We start from the raw sequence: 16,934 nt of genomic DNA on the forward strand, positions 1-16,934 counted from the left end.
GTCACCATGGCCCCTGTCTTAGGCTGTCCCCCTGTGGGGATCTTGACCGTCACTGGGTACCATGTGTTTAGCTCACTGAGAACCCACTCCATGGCCTGTCTTAGGTTGTCTCAGTCAGTCTGAGATCTTACCTGTCATTGGTCACATGGAAGGCAGAGGAGGTGGCAGTGAGTCATCTGATGAACTTAATTCCTAAGTTGCCAGCATGTGGTAATGTATCTCAACCTGATGGAGTTTTATTGTCTCTAGCCACTGGTGAATGAATTGTGTAATTTTGTTAATTACACAAGGCCTGACAGTGAGGATAAGGAAGAGGGGAAGGAGGGGCCTAAGTAGGGAGGAGGTAGGGTAAGAAGCCATGTAAGCCAGTCCACAGTGGGCTATCCTGGAGGTCCTGCCGCCTCCTCTCCAAGTCTTTCTGGAGCCTCTTAATCTTGTCCTGGACGATTGTTGATTTACTGGTGTAAAAGCAGCATTTTTCCTGTAAAAACAAGCATATGCCTCCCTTTTCGGCTATTAGTAGGTCTACTTCCCTCCTGTTTTGTAGGACTACCTTAGCCAGGGAATCTAGCTTCCAGGAATGATATCTACATCTGGGATTAAGGTGGCTGGGGCACAAAGGCCCATCCAATGGGTGGGCAGAAAGTTACAGGCCATCCCACCTCCACAAACATAAACCATTCCAGAAGGTGGGCAGCATTGAGCACTGGGCTCAGTTGTGTTAAAAGTACATAAGGAAGGATGAATGCACCCACATCTATACTGGAATTATTAGGGGAAGACGGGGCCCAAATGCCCAGAAGAAACATTGGGAAAAGCTGGACAGGGATGGAGAAGGTGGCTAAGCAATTTTTTAAGGTCATATGGGCAACTATACTGCAAACAGCTGGGGAGGCCCAGATATTTCTCTCGCTGGTACCCAAATGGGTCTTTTACTTTTTACAGTTTCCCATGGACAAAAATTCCATGAGCTTCATATAAGTTTTGTCCAAAAACTCCTTTCTGTTACAGAGTTTTTGCACTTCAATCACTTCTCAGTACAAAAGATTATCCCAAGGTTGGGAAACAAACAAACCCTTTGATCTCAGCAATACAAACATAAATCTTAAGGAATGGCCAGGTCTTATCAGTAACACTGAATGTGTATAATCTTGCTTACATATAGGTGTTAAAGTCTTGCTGTCAAATGGCCCAGAGCTATGGATACAAGGCCAGCCAAATGGCTCCAGACAATTCCTTCCCCCTTTTTTATTTTTTATGAATTGGGTCCTTCTGGGCCTCGGTGCAGAAAGACTGTGTCTGTCTTAGGTTGTCCTCTACAATATTTAGGCCTTAACCGTGATTGGTACATGAACTCCATCATTCATGTCCTGTCTTAGGTTGACCTAACTCGAGAGAATCTTACATGTCTTTGACTACCAGCCTCTGCAGGGGCTTTAAGATAATGTCTTAGGAAGCCGGGGTCGGTCCGTAGCTGTATCCCATGTACTTTTTCACGGATATCCATAATAGATCTCAAAACACATTTAACAAGTATGGGCAGCAGACACAGAATGAGCAAAAGACAAACACCTGTAGTAGTAAAGCTTTCTATCCAAGAAGTGAGAGAATTTTATCCAGGGAAGGCAGACTTTAAAGCAGATAGTAAGTCATCAGCAGCTTTAGTTGCATCAAGAGTAAGATTATTATTTTGCAAAGACAAAATCTCTGAATGCAACTGAATCAGATCCAAGGAAATATTATCATTATGTCAAATATTTATTAAATGTATTTTCCCAATGCTGTTGACTGTCATTATATTTTTTAGAAGTAACACAAATCCATTGAAAATCTACATGACACTCCAAACGAGTTTTAACTTTTAACCCTAGTATATGGAGTGTCTAACAGGTGAAATTGTATCTAGGGTAAGGATTGAGCCCAAGATCTTAAAGGGAGGCACAGTTTGAACTTTCTCAGGAGCTACTTTAAAGCTGTGAGTATGAAGGATAATTAGACATTAAAAGTACAAGCCTAAAGCCAAATGGGTCTTTTTTTTTTTTTTTCAAAGTCCCCATGGGTCTTTTTTTTTTTTTTTTTTAATCTTGAGGGAAGACACGTATAAACCCTCTCCCTGCTGTGAGGAGCAGGTCTGGTCTTCTCCAGGCCCCGGTCAATGGGTCCCTCCATCTTACCCAGATAGGTAGGTAACAGATGAGGACTGATGTTTTTGAAAAGGGGATAATTGTTTATCTTCTTTAGAAAAATTTAAAATATTTAGGGTAAATAATGCCTTTTTTAGTTGGGCATGTGAGGGAAAGGATTCCCCCCCTTTTTTTGTAATTGAGAATTGAGAGTTTGATTATATCTTTAACAATAGCCTGTTCCCGGGGGTCATATGGGATGTCTGTGGAATGTGAGATTTTCCAGGTCTGGAGAAAATCTACAAAGGCCTTGTTTGTGAAGCAGGTGCCATTATCTGTTTTAATATGGTCAGGTACTCCAAGGGTGGCAAAGCATCGAAGCATATGGCTAATTGCATGTTTAGATTTTTCCCCAGCATGTGCTGATGTCCAGCAGGTGTGGGAAAAGGTATTTATTAAAGAAAAATATCAGTGAGCCCAGTCACCATGAGAGTGTGGACTTCTCTCCTGTCCCCACCTGGGTCAGTACAAGGGAGCCATGTGACAGTTTCCCAGGAGGTGGACTGCCCACCAATTCCCAGTAGGGGAGGGCCAGGCACAAGCTTCCAGGAGGGGACCCATCTATTTAAATTACCACATTTTGTCCCTGGCTCCCAATAGATTTATAACCATCACACATTATATATAAATTGTACTCAGTTTAATTTTAAAGGTCCCCACAGTCTTGACCAATTTAAGATATTAAGATCTGTAAAATTAAACAAGTTAAACACTTCTAACATATAAAGGCACAGAGTAAACATTTTTAACTGGTATAAGGCATAGCAAGGAGAGACAAAAATAATGTAAATTGAACCATCATAACCTAAAACTAGTCTCAGTGTCTGTAATTTTAACTTGCTTGAGGTTTTTTTTTAGCTTAAAATCTTAAATCTCAGCCAGGCGTGGTGGTGCATGACTTTAATCCCAGCACTTGGGAGGCAGAGATAAGATAGGAGGATTACCATGAGTTTTAGGCCACCCTGAGACTCCATAGGGAATTCCAGGTCAGCCTGGGCTAGAGTGAAACCCTACCTTGAAAAACCAAAACAAAACAAAAATATCTTAAATTTCTCAATCCAATATCTCTAGCTAAGCACATCAGTCCATTACAAATTGAACCTTGATTAAACTCTCTGGGTGTGGGCAGCAGGATGCAGCCAGCCTTTATGCCAGTAACCCAGTTCCAACAAAGTTCCCTGCAGTCTTTCCTTTCCCTTAGAAAGCTCATAAGCCAAGCCTTGAAGTTTAATGCTGTCTGTATTTAGCATGATAATGACTCTTATCAGAATAGTAAGTAAAATTTGGCTTAGCACTCCAGAAGACACCTTCAGTTGCAAGCACCAAGTTCATGTCTATTCCTCCAAAACAAAGGTTCCAAAAGATCTACATCCACATGATCAGGTTCATCTCAGTCCACTTATCTAATAGCTTCAGGTTCACTGAGATAAACTTCCAGACCAGGTACAGTTATGGAGGAAGGGATATTTATTGAAGCTTATAGATCCAGGGAAAGTTTCATAATGGCAGAAAAAGCTGGCCTGCCTTCACAGGCCCAAGCAGAGAGAGAGAAGTCTTCAGAAATACAAGAGCCACAGATGCAGCTTGCTAGGCCCCGTTCAGAAATACAAAAGCCACTGGCGAACTGAAAGTGAAGGGAAAGAGAAAGGGAATGAAGAGATGTTGACAAACAAGTACAGGTTATAGAAGCAAAGTTTCGGGCATTAAATATAAAGAATGCCTCATAACTTATGAGGGTACGCTCACCTGCACATGTATATCGATTACCTCCTCAATGAATGCCTCTCATGGGGCACTAATTGGCCAGGTTCTCAGAGCCCCATGTTGGGCGCCAGATGCCAGGCTCCCCTGGCAGGTAGGTAGTGCTGAGGAGGGACCAGGCCAGCTGGTTCCTCCCAAGGGGTTGAGGAAAAGGGTGGACATTGGACAACTCAAAACCTCTCTTATTCACTGGAGAAAAACCACACTGAGTCGGGAGTCTTGTGGAAGCAGGGACTCACAGGAAGTCACTTTATTGTTACAAGCAGTTGCCTATATAATGTTGGGGATGAAGGTGGGGATTTTAGGATGGGGAAAGAGGTAAGGGCCAATAGTAAACTGTGACTATTGAAATGATAATTCCAACTTCTGCACGGAAGTGGCAGGCAAGAAGCCATTAGGCATCTTGCTGAGTCCTAGCTGCCCAGAGACAGGTCACCAAAGTTTAGCTAGGCTCAGGAAGTTCCACTAGGCCTCACACCTGGGCCTCTCAAGGCCCAACAGGTTCATATTTTATTTTATTTGCAAGCAGAGAAGGAGATTGAGTGTGCCAAGGCTGCTAGTTGCTGCAAAATGAACTCCAGATGCATGTGCCATTTTGTGCATCTGACTTTTTGTGGGTACTGTGGAATCTAACCTGGGTTGTTAGGCTTTGCAGGCAAGTGCCTTAACTGCTGAGCCATCTCTCAAGCCCTTTAGTCATCATTTTTAACTTCATATTTTACATTAAAAAGTTAACTTTCTACTAATATTGATCTTTGACATGCTTTTAAGGAAATAGATGGATAATACATTATTCATATTAATGAGAGAACTTATGAGCAGGGACTATCCCCAATAATTTTTGGCTCTACAATGCTTTGTGGATTGCTTTCTGAATTTTTTCTTATATAAATAATATAAGCTTTCACATTCCAAATATATAGTAGACCAGGTGTGGGGCAAGAGAGATATCCTAAGAGATGGCAAGTAACAATTTACTAACCTAGGATTCATAACTCACTGCAAACAATCCAAGGGGAAGTAGAGTAATCCAGTACTGAATGAAATACCCTGATGCATCTAACTAATGCTGTCCTTAAGTTGAGTTGCTGCCTTGGTGTCTACTTTAAGTTAAATATTTAGAGAGTCATGGGCAAGTTTGTGAAAAAATGAAGTGTTGTGTAAATATGCTGATCTTTTTTTTTTAATTTTTATTTATTTATTTATTTGAGAGACAGACACAGAGAGAAAGACAGATAGAGGGAGAGAGAGAGAGAATGGGCACGCCAGGGCTTACAGCCTCTGCAAACGAACTCCAGATGCGTGCACCCCCTTGCACATCTGGCTAACGTGGGACCTGGGGAACCGAGCCTCGAACCGGGGTCCTTAGGCTTCACAGGCAAGCGCTTAACCGCTAAGCCATCTCTCCAGCCCTGATCTTTTTTTTTAAAGAGAAAATTTGACAATTTAATTATTAAAGAGATAAATATTATACATAGATATGACTAATATTAACTACCTAGAAACCTTAGAAAACCTTTAACAGGCTTCCAAAGGGCAGGCTGAGATAAAAGTTGCATAAACATGCTGATCCTTACTGTTTGTCTCTGCTGCAGAAATCCCAGAGTCTTACTAATGATCCAAGTCCCCACCACATTACCATGAATTCATTTACAATGTTTTGGGTGCTTGGAAGGTGATAACCAACCCATGTCTTCTATGCATTTGGGAGGCAACTGTCCCTTATTTCTGGCCATAAGCAGGCTTGAAAGGACACAGTCGGGTAGGACAAAGAATTTACAGTGAAGAACTGTCAATAAAGTGTTTGAAGTCAGGAAAAGATTTGAGCCATTTTTGATATGAAAAAGTGTTAATTTTAAGCAGCTGTGAATATACTTTCTGTGATCTACTCCTGCAAAGTAACAGCAGGGTAAACCATGGGCTGTGGTTCACAGATTAGTTTGGGATATCAATCTCTAAATCAAGAAATTAGAAATACTGGAATATGTGGCTGAGGCAAGGTCACCTGGAAATATAACACAGAGTCCTTTTCTATTTGATGCTCCTTCCACAGGCTTAGATCTGGCAGTAGCCACTTCCTTTCTTCGTGTCCTCACTCTCTTGTGGTGAATCAACATCTACTACTATGACAGTACAAGGTCAAAGCAACTCCTCATTGAGTTTGAGAGATGGTACTGAAAATCAGATAGCCTTTCTTGTACCCAGCTTCAGTCTCAACCCAAATATATTTTTTTTATTTTTAAAGAAATATCTGTTTATAATTGGATTTAGAACTTTCGTTGAGACGTGTGACTTGTGTGGCATGAACTTGTTATTTTGTTGAAAATACATATATTCTGAAGAACTGTCTGCACATACTGAATGGAACTTGGCCTCTTCAGGGTTCTGAATTGGAGCATTGTATCATTATGTATCTAATTTAAATCATGTGCATGTGGGGTATCTTTTGTCAAAGAATGAGTACACATTTTTGTTTTTCACAAGGCAATTTAGCTAAGGGTATGTTGTCAGGAAGCAAATTTTTGTTCCTCTTTTCCTTATGAACTTGCAACTAATTTGGTTACTTTAACTCTTATCTCCTTTATTTCGCTTATAATGTACACTGATTCTGGCCCCTTACTTTTTTTTTATTAACATTTTCCATGATTATAAAATATATCCCATGGTAATTCCCTCCCTCCCCACCCCCACACTTTCCCATTTGAAATTCCATTCTCCATCATATTACCACCCCATTACAGTCATTGTAATTACATATATACAATATCAACCTGTTAAGTATCCTCCTCCCTTCCTTTCTCTACCCTTTATGTCTCCTTTTTAACTTACTGGCTTCTGCTACTAAGTATTTTCATTCTCACGCAGAAGCCCAGTCATCTGTAGCTAGTGTCCACATATGAGAGAGAACATGTCTGGCCCCTTACTTTTGAAGGGGTCATATATGTAATACTATTTGTGAGAAAGCCTAAATATCAGAAATATAAGGTGATATTGTAAGGTTTCACCAAGTCACAATAATGTTACATTAAATAATGGTAGAGACATTGTCTAAAATAAGAACAGGATCATGCAAACGAATGTTATTAGCAGTTTATCTTTGTACTTATATTTAATAATTGTATATTTATATTTGATAAGTATTCCATTAAGTATTTGGAATCAATGTCATGAAATACAAATATTCTTTTTCAGATTTTTTTCTCATAAAAAATCTAAGGTTGAAGATAGAAGTGGCCTTGTTAGCATAGACCAGGAAATACTCCAAGTTACTACCCTATTTTTGTTTGATTTTGCATAACTTTCTGATCATTGTCTCTGAAAGCTAAACCCCATTTATTCTCCAGAATAAACCAAGATGACAGATTAGCTGTAAAAGTAGCATCTCATAAATATGAGCAGTGTGAATAAGCTTAGGGAGTTTGAAAGAAAAAGAATATAGCTGCAAGCAATGAATAACTTTCTTTGCTTGGGAAAATGATCCCATTTGCTAATGTAACATTTGTGATTGACCAAAAACCATGCAGGACCACTCTGAGGCATGGAAAAAAGCTGTTTATTAGGGACTGAGCTACTTGACTGTCTCATGGGAGGAGAGAGAGAGAGAACAGCTGGTGTGACTCTGGATAATTTGGATTTTTATCAAGTTTTTACTTTGGGAGGGGGGCTACAGAAGACAAAGAACTGGGGAATGCAAGGGACAGCAGGGGCAAAATGGAGAAGTTTATTAGTCAGAGGGACAGAGATCAAATGGAGGAGGAGGTGGAATCAGGAGAGGAGCCAGGTTCTCTCTAAGATCAGCAGGAAACTATGGCCAAGGGTATTGTTAAGTCAGGAGAGTAGGGGCTAGGCAATATAAGTACCTAAAGTTGCACTGGTTGGGCTGCTGTCATTCTCTTCCTTCCTTTTGAGTCATCTTGAGACTCTTGGCCTACCTAACATTCCAGTATTTTGTTAAGGATAAGGGGACATGGTCAGGTCTCTCAGTGCTGCTTCCTGCTGTGAGGGAGCATGGTCAGGTGTTTTAGGGGATGCTGGTGTCAGGGGCTGGGAAGTCCCTTTTGAAAAGGCAACAGGGAGTTGAGTCTGAGGAGGCTAAAAGTTGGCATTGAGTGGGAGATAGGTTAATAAAAGCTGGTTGAACAAGTGATGTGTGAGATTGTACCTGGTTTTGGATGTATTTCTAAAGACGGGGTCTATCAAGAGTAAAAGAAATATCCCTGTTAATGGCCCAAGTAATGGTTGTAGCCAAAGCCAGATAGTTCTAAAGATATCCCATAGTCCTGAGGACAGAGGGACATCAGGATAGAGTCTGTTGGCCAGTTCTTAGAGCTTTTTTGTTTTGTTTTTTGCTTTTTTTCAAGGTAGGGTCTTGCTCTAGCCCAGGCTGATCTGGAATTCATGGTGTAGTCTCTGGGTGGTCTTGAACTCACAGCAATCCTCCTACCTCTGCCTCCCAAGTGCTGGGATTAAAGGTGTGTGCCACCACACCCGGCTTAAATGAGTTTTTTAAAAAATATTTTATTTATTCATTTATTTGAGAGAGATACAGAGACAGGGTAGAATGGGCACACAAGGGCCTCCAGCCACTGCAAATGAACTCCAGATGCATGCACCACCCTGTGCATCTGGTTTATGTGGGTTCTGGGGAATCTAATCTGGGTCCTTAGGCTTCACAGGCAAATGCCTTAAATGCTAAGCCATCTCTCCAGCCCTGCTTTTTTTTTTTAAAAAATCTCTAATTTTATGTTACCCAATTGGTTTCTATAATAACAACATTCCTAATTTTGGAGAAGAGAGGTACCTCCTTTCTCAGCTGTGATGAGTTCAAGGGTTTGACAGTTCTGAAAGACTATTGACAACAATGTGAGCTGCTGTTATAGCAGGTGAAGGGTGCCAATGAGGTGAGCTGTTGATGTAGCAGGTGAAAGGCCATAGCAGAGTCTTTAATGGCTGTACTCAGTTCTGGGGAAACTGTTAGTAAGAGATTAGACAGTGTCCCAGCACCTCTGCTGCCAGTCCTGTAGCAGTTACAGACGAGGCAGGATGTATTTTTATTAGTATAGGTAAATGGACTGTGACAAGTTCAGCCTTTTAGGATAATGGTCAGTTTCTATTATTTGGTCATCTGAAACAATAGCATATCTTGTTATCACGGACCTCTGTTAGGTGGTAGAAAAGTTTCCATCTACATACCAAGTGTGGTTAGGGTCAGAGAGCGGAGACAGTAAAATCCTGGGGTTGTGATAGGTAAGTTCATCTGAAGCCTCTACATAGAAGTGTGTAAGTTATTTAGGTAGAGGTAAAAGGGTAGCTGAGTTTGGTGGGGGCCAGGAGTCTGAAGTAATGTTTGGCTTGTCTAGAAAGGTAACATGAAGAAATTGAAGTTTGGATAGGGTTAGGGTTTATGCAGCCTCTCTCGATCCTGGGGTATTCATTAGTATTTTAAACCTTGAGGAGTGATGCAGGAGACCCAGGTATATGAAGTTGTATTGTCACAGAAACATCTGAGTGTGGGCTAACTGTAGATGAGAGGCTATAAGATTAAGATTGTGGTTAAATATACAATCCAAAAATTAGCAGAATTATTACCAGAGATAACAGGCATGATCATCATGGAGATCTAGAAATTTACAAAATGGTGTGGTCTCTTTCTGCTCTTGTTATAGTGAGCATGTCTTTCTAAAGTTATAGTCTGGGCTGTGATGATTAAATATTTTAAAATACACCTTACTTTTTAGCTATATTTATCTATTGAATATTTAAGACCAAGTAGGTGGCCAAAGTTTAATTTTATATTGTAATTTTGAAGGTCAGTTGTGGCTCTTTAAGGGAGACTTTTAGGGATCTTGGGGGAGCTCTATGGCTCTCAGAATCTGTGCCATCTGCTGGGATGACTCAGGGCTGTGCTGACCATGTGGCTTTCTTTCTCTTGGAAGCATTAAGGGTTGTGCTTCTGTTTTGACTCTCCTTCTTCAGACTGGATAGTGATTGGAATCCAGTTTTTGGGGGTGCGGGGGGAACTCCATGTATTTTCTGATCAAGAAGATAGGTGACTTACCAAGAGCTTTAGGATCCTCTAGCAAAAGAAATGTCTTGTCCTTTCTTGAGCCCTTTTGACCTGGAGGGGCTGGGACCAAAATAGTGGGCACCCTTTAACTTCCAACTCCTCAATGGTTCTTGCCACTACATCTGGTTCTTAAGGACCCAGGAGAAAAATGGGACTATAGAGTATTTCTGTATCTTTAGTCTTTAACAAAACAGATCTTGTTAACATTTTGTTTTAACATTTAACTAATGATGTCTAATGACATGGCGAACCATATCTGAAAGATGGGAAACATATATGTTATTCAACATTTGTAAGCACAGACAAAACATGTTAAACAATCATGGAGAGGATTTTTATTAACAAAAATATAAATATTAACTCTGACTTTTATTTAGTTTTAATGTCCTGGTGAAAGCCATCAATTTTGTTCTTACATTGGAGGATCTGAACCTGAATATGAGACAAATTGCAAGTTTTTTGTCATAACAGTAAATTTTTATCAGTATAATTTTACAAGCATTTTATATTTTTCTATCAATAAACTCAAATCAAGCAATTTGTCAGAAAGTAAGTTATTGTAATAAGCATTAAACCCATGTAAATTTTGACCTTTTAATTGAGCCTGTCAATCTAAAATTAGAGCTGAGAGCTGGGTGTGGTGGTGCACGCCTTTAATCCCAGCACTCGGGAGGCAGAGGTAGGAGGATCACCATGAGTTTGAGGCTACCCTGAGACTATATAGTGCATTACAGGTCAGCCTAAGCTAGAGTGAAACCCGAAACCTTACCTAGAAAAACCAAAAAAAAAAAAAAAAAAAAAAAGAGTTGAATTTTACAATTTTCTTTGTAATTAAAAACCTCTGGCTAGACATTTATCTTACCCATAATTGTGGGCTAACTCCACAATGCATGACCCATATACCTCAACAAGGAAGGCCCATGGGGAGGGGGTAGGTCATGGATGAGCCTAGTAATGGTACCAAACTGACTGTATTTGCTGAATACAAAACTAATTAATAAAAAAAACCTCTGGCTATTGTAGCAGATATAAATAAGCACTCTGGTTTTAAAGTTGAAAACTTAGAAGTCTGCCTTTAGTAACTTAGAATCACCTTTAAATATATCTATGTAACTGTGTATTTTTAATGGCTTTAAACTTTTTGTCTAAACTGGATTAGATGTCAACTTAATCCGATAAAGAAATCTATATATAATCAATCTGATGTACCTTGTTTAAGGTTACTTTGATTAACATAAACCAATTTTATGTCTCATTATTATTGTTACCCATGACTATTAAATGAAGCTTTAACCAGATATCTGATAGTTTATGTTTAAATTACATTGTTTGTAACTAATAGATTTTAGCATTAAGCTCATTTAGGCCCAAGAATTGTGAATGGAGCTCCTCAAAAGTTGAGAAAGCATACAGTTTACATAGTTATCAGGATATGGGGAGACCTTACACAAAGAAAACTAAGAACAAAACTTACAGTGAATTAAGTTATAGTATATCTTTATAAAACGAGTTATAATCATGAGTTATTAATAGAATTAGTTTTATAAATGAAAAACCAGTAACTAATAAATATTAATTTTATTAAGACTCAGATTTTTTAATATAGAAGCATTATTAACTTAATTAAACATTTGAAGACAAGTTTTATAACTGTCACCATGAGCAAAACAGTATCAGTGAATAAAAGTTTAGAATATATAACCTGTTGATTTGAAACTTTTTTATAATCCTATGAAACATATTTTAAAAGCATGGATTTGTAAATGTAGGTAAAACCTGATAACTGCCCTGGACATAATATAATACACTTGGAAGTGGTTTTATTAGTAATTACAAGTGTGAACTACATTTGTGACATAACCAACTAAGATTATCTGTTCATAGCAATCTTACACAAGAGAGAAATTGAGAAAGAATCAAAAGTATATGCTGCCTCACAGGCAAGTGCTTAACCGCTAAGCCATCTCTCCAGCCCAACTACATAATTTTAGTTTAAAATGTACCTTATGTTTTCTCTTTTGTTTAGGCTTTAAACAAATAAGATGTTATTTATAAACACCTTTTGGTTTCTTTACTACATTTGATTTATTTCAAGGTTATTGTCTTTTGATTAGGTTTTCAGTACCAGGCATGTATTCCCTCCCATAGAGTAGGCCTCCAGTCCAACTAGAGAGCAGTTGGTTTCCCCTAGAAAAGACACCTGTTCAGTCATTTAGCCTGTGTGGCCAAACTTGAGGCTTTCAGTGTCCATTGTTTTTACCACTGATGGCTTCTGTCTCCCATAGGGCTGCATGCAGTGTAGCTTTTACCAGCTTTCAGTCAGCTGGCTTACAGGGAAAAGGTTTTCTGCTCAGCACTAGCTTGATTTCTCAGTGACCTTGCTGCCCAGGCATATGAAGTTTTCAGCAATAAGTTCTTACCATCTGTTTCTCATTGGAAACCAAGAGCCTTAGCAATAGCCTGTAATGTTTTAAAGGCAACAGAGACCTCCCTGGCCAACAACTCACTGGAGGGTATCCCACCCCTGGCACTGAAAATTTTCTAGTAACAATCTATGGCTTCTGGATGTGCCATTATCCAAAACAGTGGGTTTTCATATGCCTTATTCAGAATATCTTGAATTTTGATTGACCCCCCACACCCATCTTTTACTCAGTCTCTTCCACTGTCCTCACTTAGGCCATTCCACTCCCTATAATCTGTTCTTTTACTTACATATATACAATACCATCTCCTTAAGTCCTTCTTTCTCCTCTCTCCCTTATAGCCTTTTTCTAACTTACGGGGCTCTACTACCAATTTTTGGTTCCAGCTCACACACAAGTCGACATATTTGTATGTAGGATCCACATATGACAGAGAACATATGACATTTGGCTTTCTGGGCCTGGGTTGCCTCTCTTAGTATAATCCAGATCCATCCATTTCCCTGCAAATTTCATAATTTCATTTTTCTTTACCATCTAATACAACCCCATTGTATAAATGTACCACATCTTTATTATCCATTCATCTGTTGAGGAACATCTAAGCTGGTTCCATTTCCTAGCTGTTGTGAATATAGAAGCAATAAACATGGTTGTGCAAGTATCTCTAAGGTAGTTAGAAGAGTCCTTAGGATATATGCCTAGGAATGCTATAGCTGGATCATATGGTAACTCTACTTTTAGTCAGTATCAAGAACCTCCACACTGATTTCCACAAAGGCTGTACCAGACTACACTCCCCCCAACAGTGTAGAAAGATTCTTCTTTTTCTGCATCCTTGCCAACATTTATTGTCATTTTTTTTTAATGATAGCCATTCTAACTGGACTGAGATGGAATCTCAAAGACCTTCAATTTGCATTTCCTTCATGGCTAAGTATGTAGAACACTTTTTTAGATGATTATATGTCATCTGTCTTTTTCTTTTTAGAACTTTCTCTTTAGTTTCATAGTCCGTTTTTTAATAGGGCTGTTTGATTTCTTATTGTTTAGTTTTTGAGTTCTTTGTATATTCTGGGTATTAATCCTCTGTCAGATGTATAGCTGGCAAAGATATCTTCCCATTCTGTAGGTTGTCTCTGGTCTATTCACAGTGTCCTTTGCTGTACAAAAGCTTTGTAATTTCATTAGATCCTAGTGGTTGATTAGTGGTTTTATTTCCTCAGCAATTTGGGTTATATTCAGAAAGTCATTGCCTATGCCAGTATGTTGAAGAGTTTCCACCATTTTTTTCCTCTAGCAGTGTCAGAGTTTCAGGTCTGATATTAAGGTCCCTGATCCATTTGGACTTGATTCTTGTGCATGGAAAAAGATAGGGATTTTTTTTTTTTGTATTTTGAGGTAGGGTCTCACTCCGACCCAGGCTGACCTGGAATTAACTATGTAGTCTCAGAGTGGCTTCGAACTCACAGTGATCCTCCTACCTCTGCCTCCTGAGTGTTGGGATTAAAGGTGTGCGCCACCACGCCTGGCCACACACATCTATTTTCATCCTCCTACATATAGATATCCAGTTTTCCCACCAATTGTTGAAGAGGATGTCTTTTCTCCAATGAACATTTTAGGCATTTTTGTCAGAAATCAGATGGCTGTAGCTGCCTGGATTAACATCCAGGTTCTTTGTTCTGTTCCATTGATCTACCTGTCTGCCTTGTATCAGTACAATGCTGTTTTTGTTACTATGCCTTTGTAATACAGCTTAAAATTGGGTATGGTGATACCACCAGCCTTATTTTTATTTATCAAAATGGTTTTAGCTATTCTAGGTTTTTATGCTTCCAAATGAACTTTAGGATTTTTTTTCAATTTACATAAGGATACCATTGAAATTTTTTTTTTTTTTTTTTCGAGGTAGGGTCTCACTCTGGCTCAGGCTGACCTGGAATTCACTATGTAGTCTCAGGGTGGCCTTGAACTCTTGGCGATCCTCCTACCTCTGCCTCCGAGTGCTGGGATTAAAGGCGTGTGCCACCACGCCTGGCTCCCATTGAAATTTTAATGGGGATTGAATTAAATGTGTATATTGTTTTCGGTAAGATTGACAGTTTCACAATGTTGATACTTCTAATCCAAGAACATGGGAATCCGTCTTTCCATTTTCTAATGTCTGCAATTTCTCTTTTGAGTGTTTTAAGGTTCTCATTGTAGAGATCCTTCACTCCCTTGGTTAGGACTTTTCCAAGGTACTTTATTTATTTATTTATTTTTCAGGCAATTGTGAATGGGAATGACTCCCTGATTTCATCCTCTACCTGTTTGTTGTTAGTATATAGGAAAGCTACTGATATCTTTGTGTTTATTTTTGTACCCTATTAAGTTGCTAAAAATGTTTATCAGTTACAACAGTTTGCTGGTAGAGTCTTTAGGGTCCTTTATGTAAGGAATCATATCATCTGCAAATAATGATTAATTTGTCTTTTCCTTTCCAATTTGTATCCCTTTTATGATTGTCTCTTGCTACTGCGAAGACTTCCAGTACTATATTAAGTAAAAGTGGGGACAGTGGATACCCTTGTCTTGTTCCTGAATTTAGTAGAAAATCTTCAAGTTTTTCCCCAGTTAGTATTATGTTGGCTGTAGGTTTGTCATAAATAGCTTTTATTATGTTGAGATATGTTCCTTCTATTCCCAGTTCCTGTAGGACTTTTACTGTGAAGTGATGTTGGATTTTGTCGAATGCCTTTTCTGAGTCTATTGAGATGATCATGTGATTTTTGTCCTTCAGTCCATTTATATAGTGTACCACATTTATTAATTTGTATATGTTAAATAATCCCTGCATCTCTGGGATAAATCCTACTTGTTTAGGGTGAATAATTTTTTTGATTTTTTTTAATATCAAAATTTTGCCAATGTTTTGTTCAGAATTTTTGCATCTGTGTTCATGAGGGAGATTGGCTTGTTTTTTCTTTTTCTATTTCTTTCTTTCTTTTTTTTTTCTTCTGTCTTTATCTTGTTTTGGTATCAGGGTGATATTGGCTTCACAGAAGAACTTCAGTAGAATTCCTTCCTTTTCTATCTTTGGAAAACTTTGAGAAGCATTGGTGTTAGTTCTTCCATGAAGGCCTGGTAAAATTCACCAGTGAATCCATCTGGGCCTGGACTTATTTTAGTATGGAAACTTCTTATAACTGCTTGAATCTTTGTACTTGTTTTTGATCTACTAAAATGGTTTATCTCATCTTGATTTAATTTTGCTAGGTCATATGAATCAAGGAAATCATCCATTTCTTTCAGATTTTCAAACTTAAAGTACGTTCATATGACTTTCTGAATTTCTTTGCTATCTGTGAAATAGTGACTTTTTCATCTCTTATTTTATTAATTTTTGTCTCTGACCAGAGATCTTTCCTCTGGTCAGATTTGCTGAGGGTTTATCAATCTTGTTTATCCTTTCAAAAAACCAACTCATTGTTTCATTGATTCTTTGGATGTTTTTGGTTTCTATTTTACTAATTTCTGCCCCAATCTTTATTATTTCTTCCTGTCCACTGATTTTTGGTTTGTCTTGTTCTTCCTTTTCCAAGGCCTGAAGGTGAAACATTAGATTGTTTACTTGTGAACTCTCTAATTTCTTAATATAGGGATTTAGAGCTGTAAATTTCTCTCTTATGACTGCTTTCATTGTGTCCCAAAGGTCATTTGGTATGTTGTATTTTCATTTAATGTGATTCTATGAGTTTATTGATTTTCTTTTTTATTTCTTCATCAACTTGGAATACATCATTCAAAGCCCTTCTGGATTTTAAAATTTGTGTTGAGTAATCTGCTGTTATCCTGATTGGCTTTCCTTTATAAGAGACTTGCTTTTTCTCTCTAACTTCTTTCAGTGTGTGTGTGTGTGTGTGTGGTGTGTGTGTGTGTGTGTGTGTGTGTGTGTATAGTAGCTTAATTATAACATGGCAAGGAGAGGTTCATTCTAGGTTTTGTCTGTTTGGTGTTCTAAAAGCTTCCTATATCTACATTGGCATTTCTTTCCCAATTTGGGGAAATTTTTCTTTTGTGATTTTGTTGAAAGTACCTACTATGCCTTAGGATTGAAATTCTTATCCTTCTAATATACCCTGAATTCTTTTGTTTGATCTTTTCATAGTGTTCTGAATATGTTGAAATTCCCATTCATACCTTCATATTGCCTTATTCTGTTTGTTGGACTGTATTAGATCTGCCAACTGATCTTCTAGTTTAGATATTCTATTTTCTCCTTTATCCATTCTACTGGTGAGACTTTCCACAGTTTTTTTGTTTATTTGTTTGTTTGTTTTTACTGTGTTTTTCAGTTCTAGAATTTGTCTAGTTTTTATTCAGTATTTCTATTTCCTTATTTATGTCATAATGACTTCCTTATTTCATTAAGCTGGATTCCTGTGTTCTCTTAGAACCCCTTCAGACATTTCTTTTCTTCTTTAATTCCTTTGTTTTCTTCTTTGATTCCTT

At 38.4% G+C, this 16,934-nt stretch overlaps 1 protein-coding gene across 1 annotated transcript in view; it reads left to right on the plus strand.

The window, feature by feature from the left end:
- The window catches only part of LOC101607877 (acylphosphatase-2), a 293,986-nt gene that overhangs the window by 187,095 nt on the left and 89,957 nt on the right, over positions 1-16,934 (plus strand). The gene's annotated exons all lie outside the window — the stretch shown is intronic.

The sequence above is a fragment of the Jaculus jaculus genome, chromosome 4, assembly GCF_020740685.1.
Source record: "Jaculus jaculus isolate mJacJac1 chromosome 4, mJacJac1.mat.Y.cur, whole genome shotgun sequence".
Taxonomy (NCBI): domain Eukaryota; kingdom Metazoa; phylum Chordata; class Mammalia; order Rodentia; family Dipodidae; genus Jaculus; species Jaculus jaculus.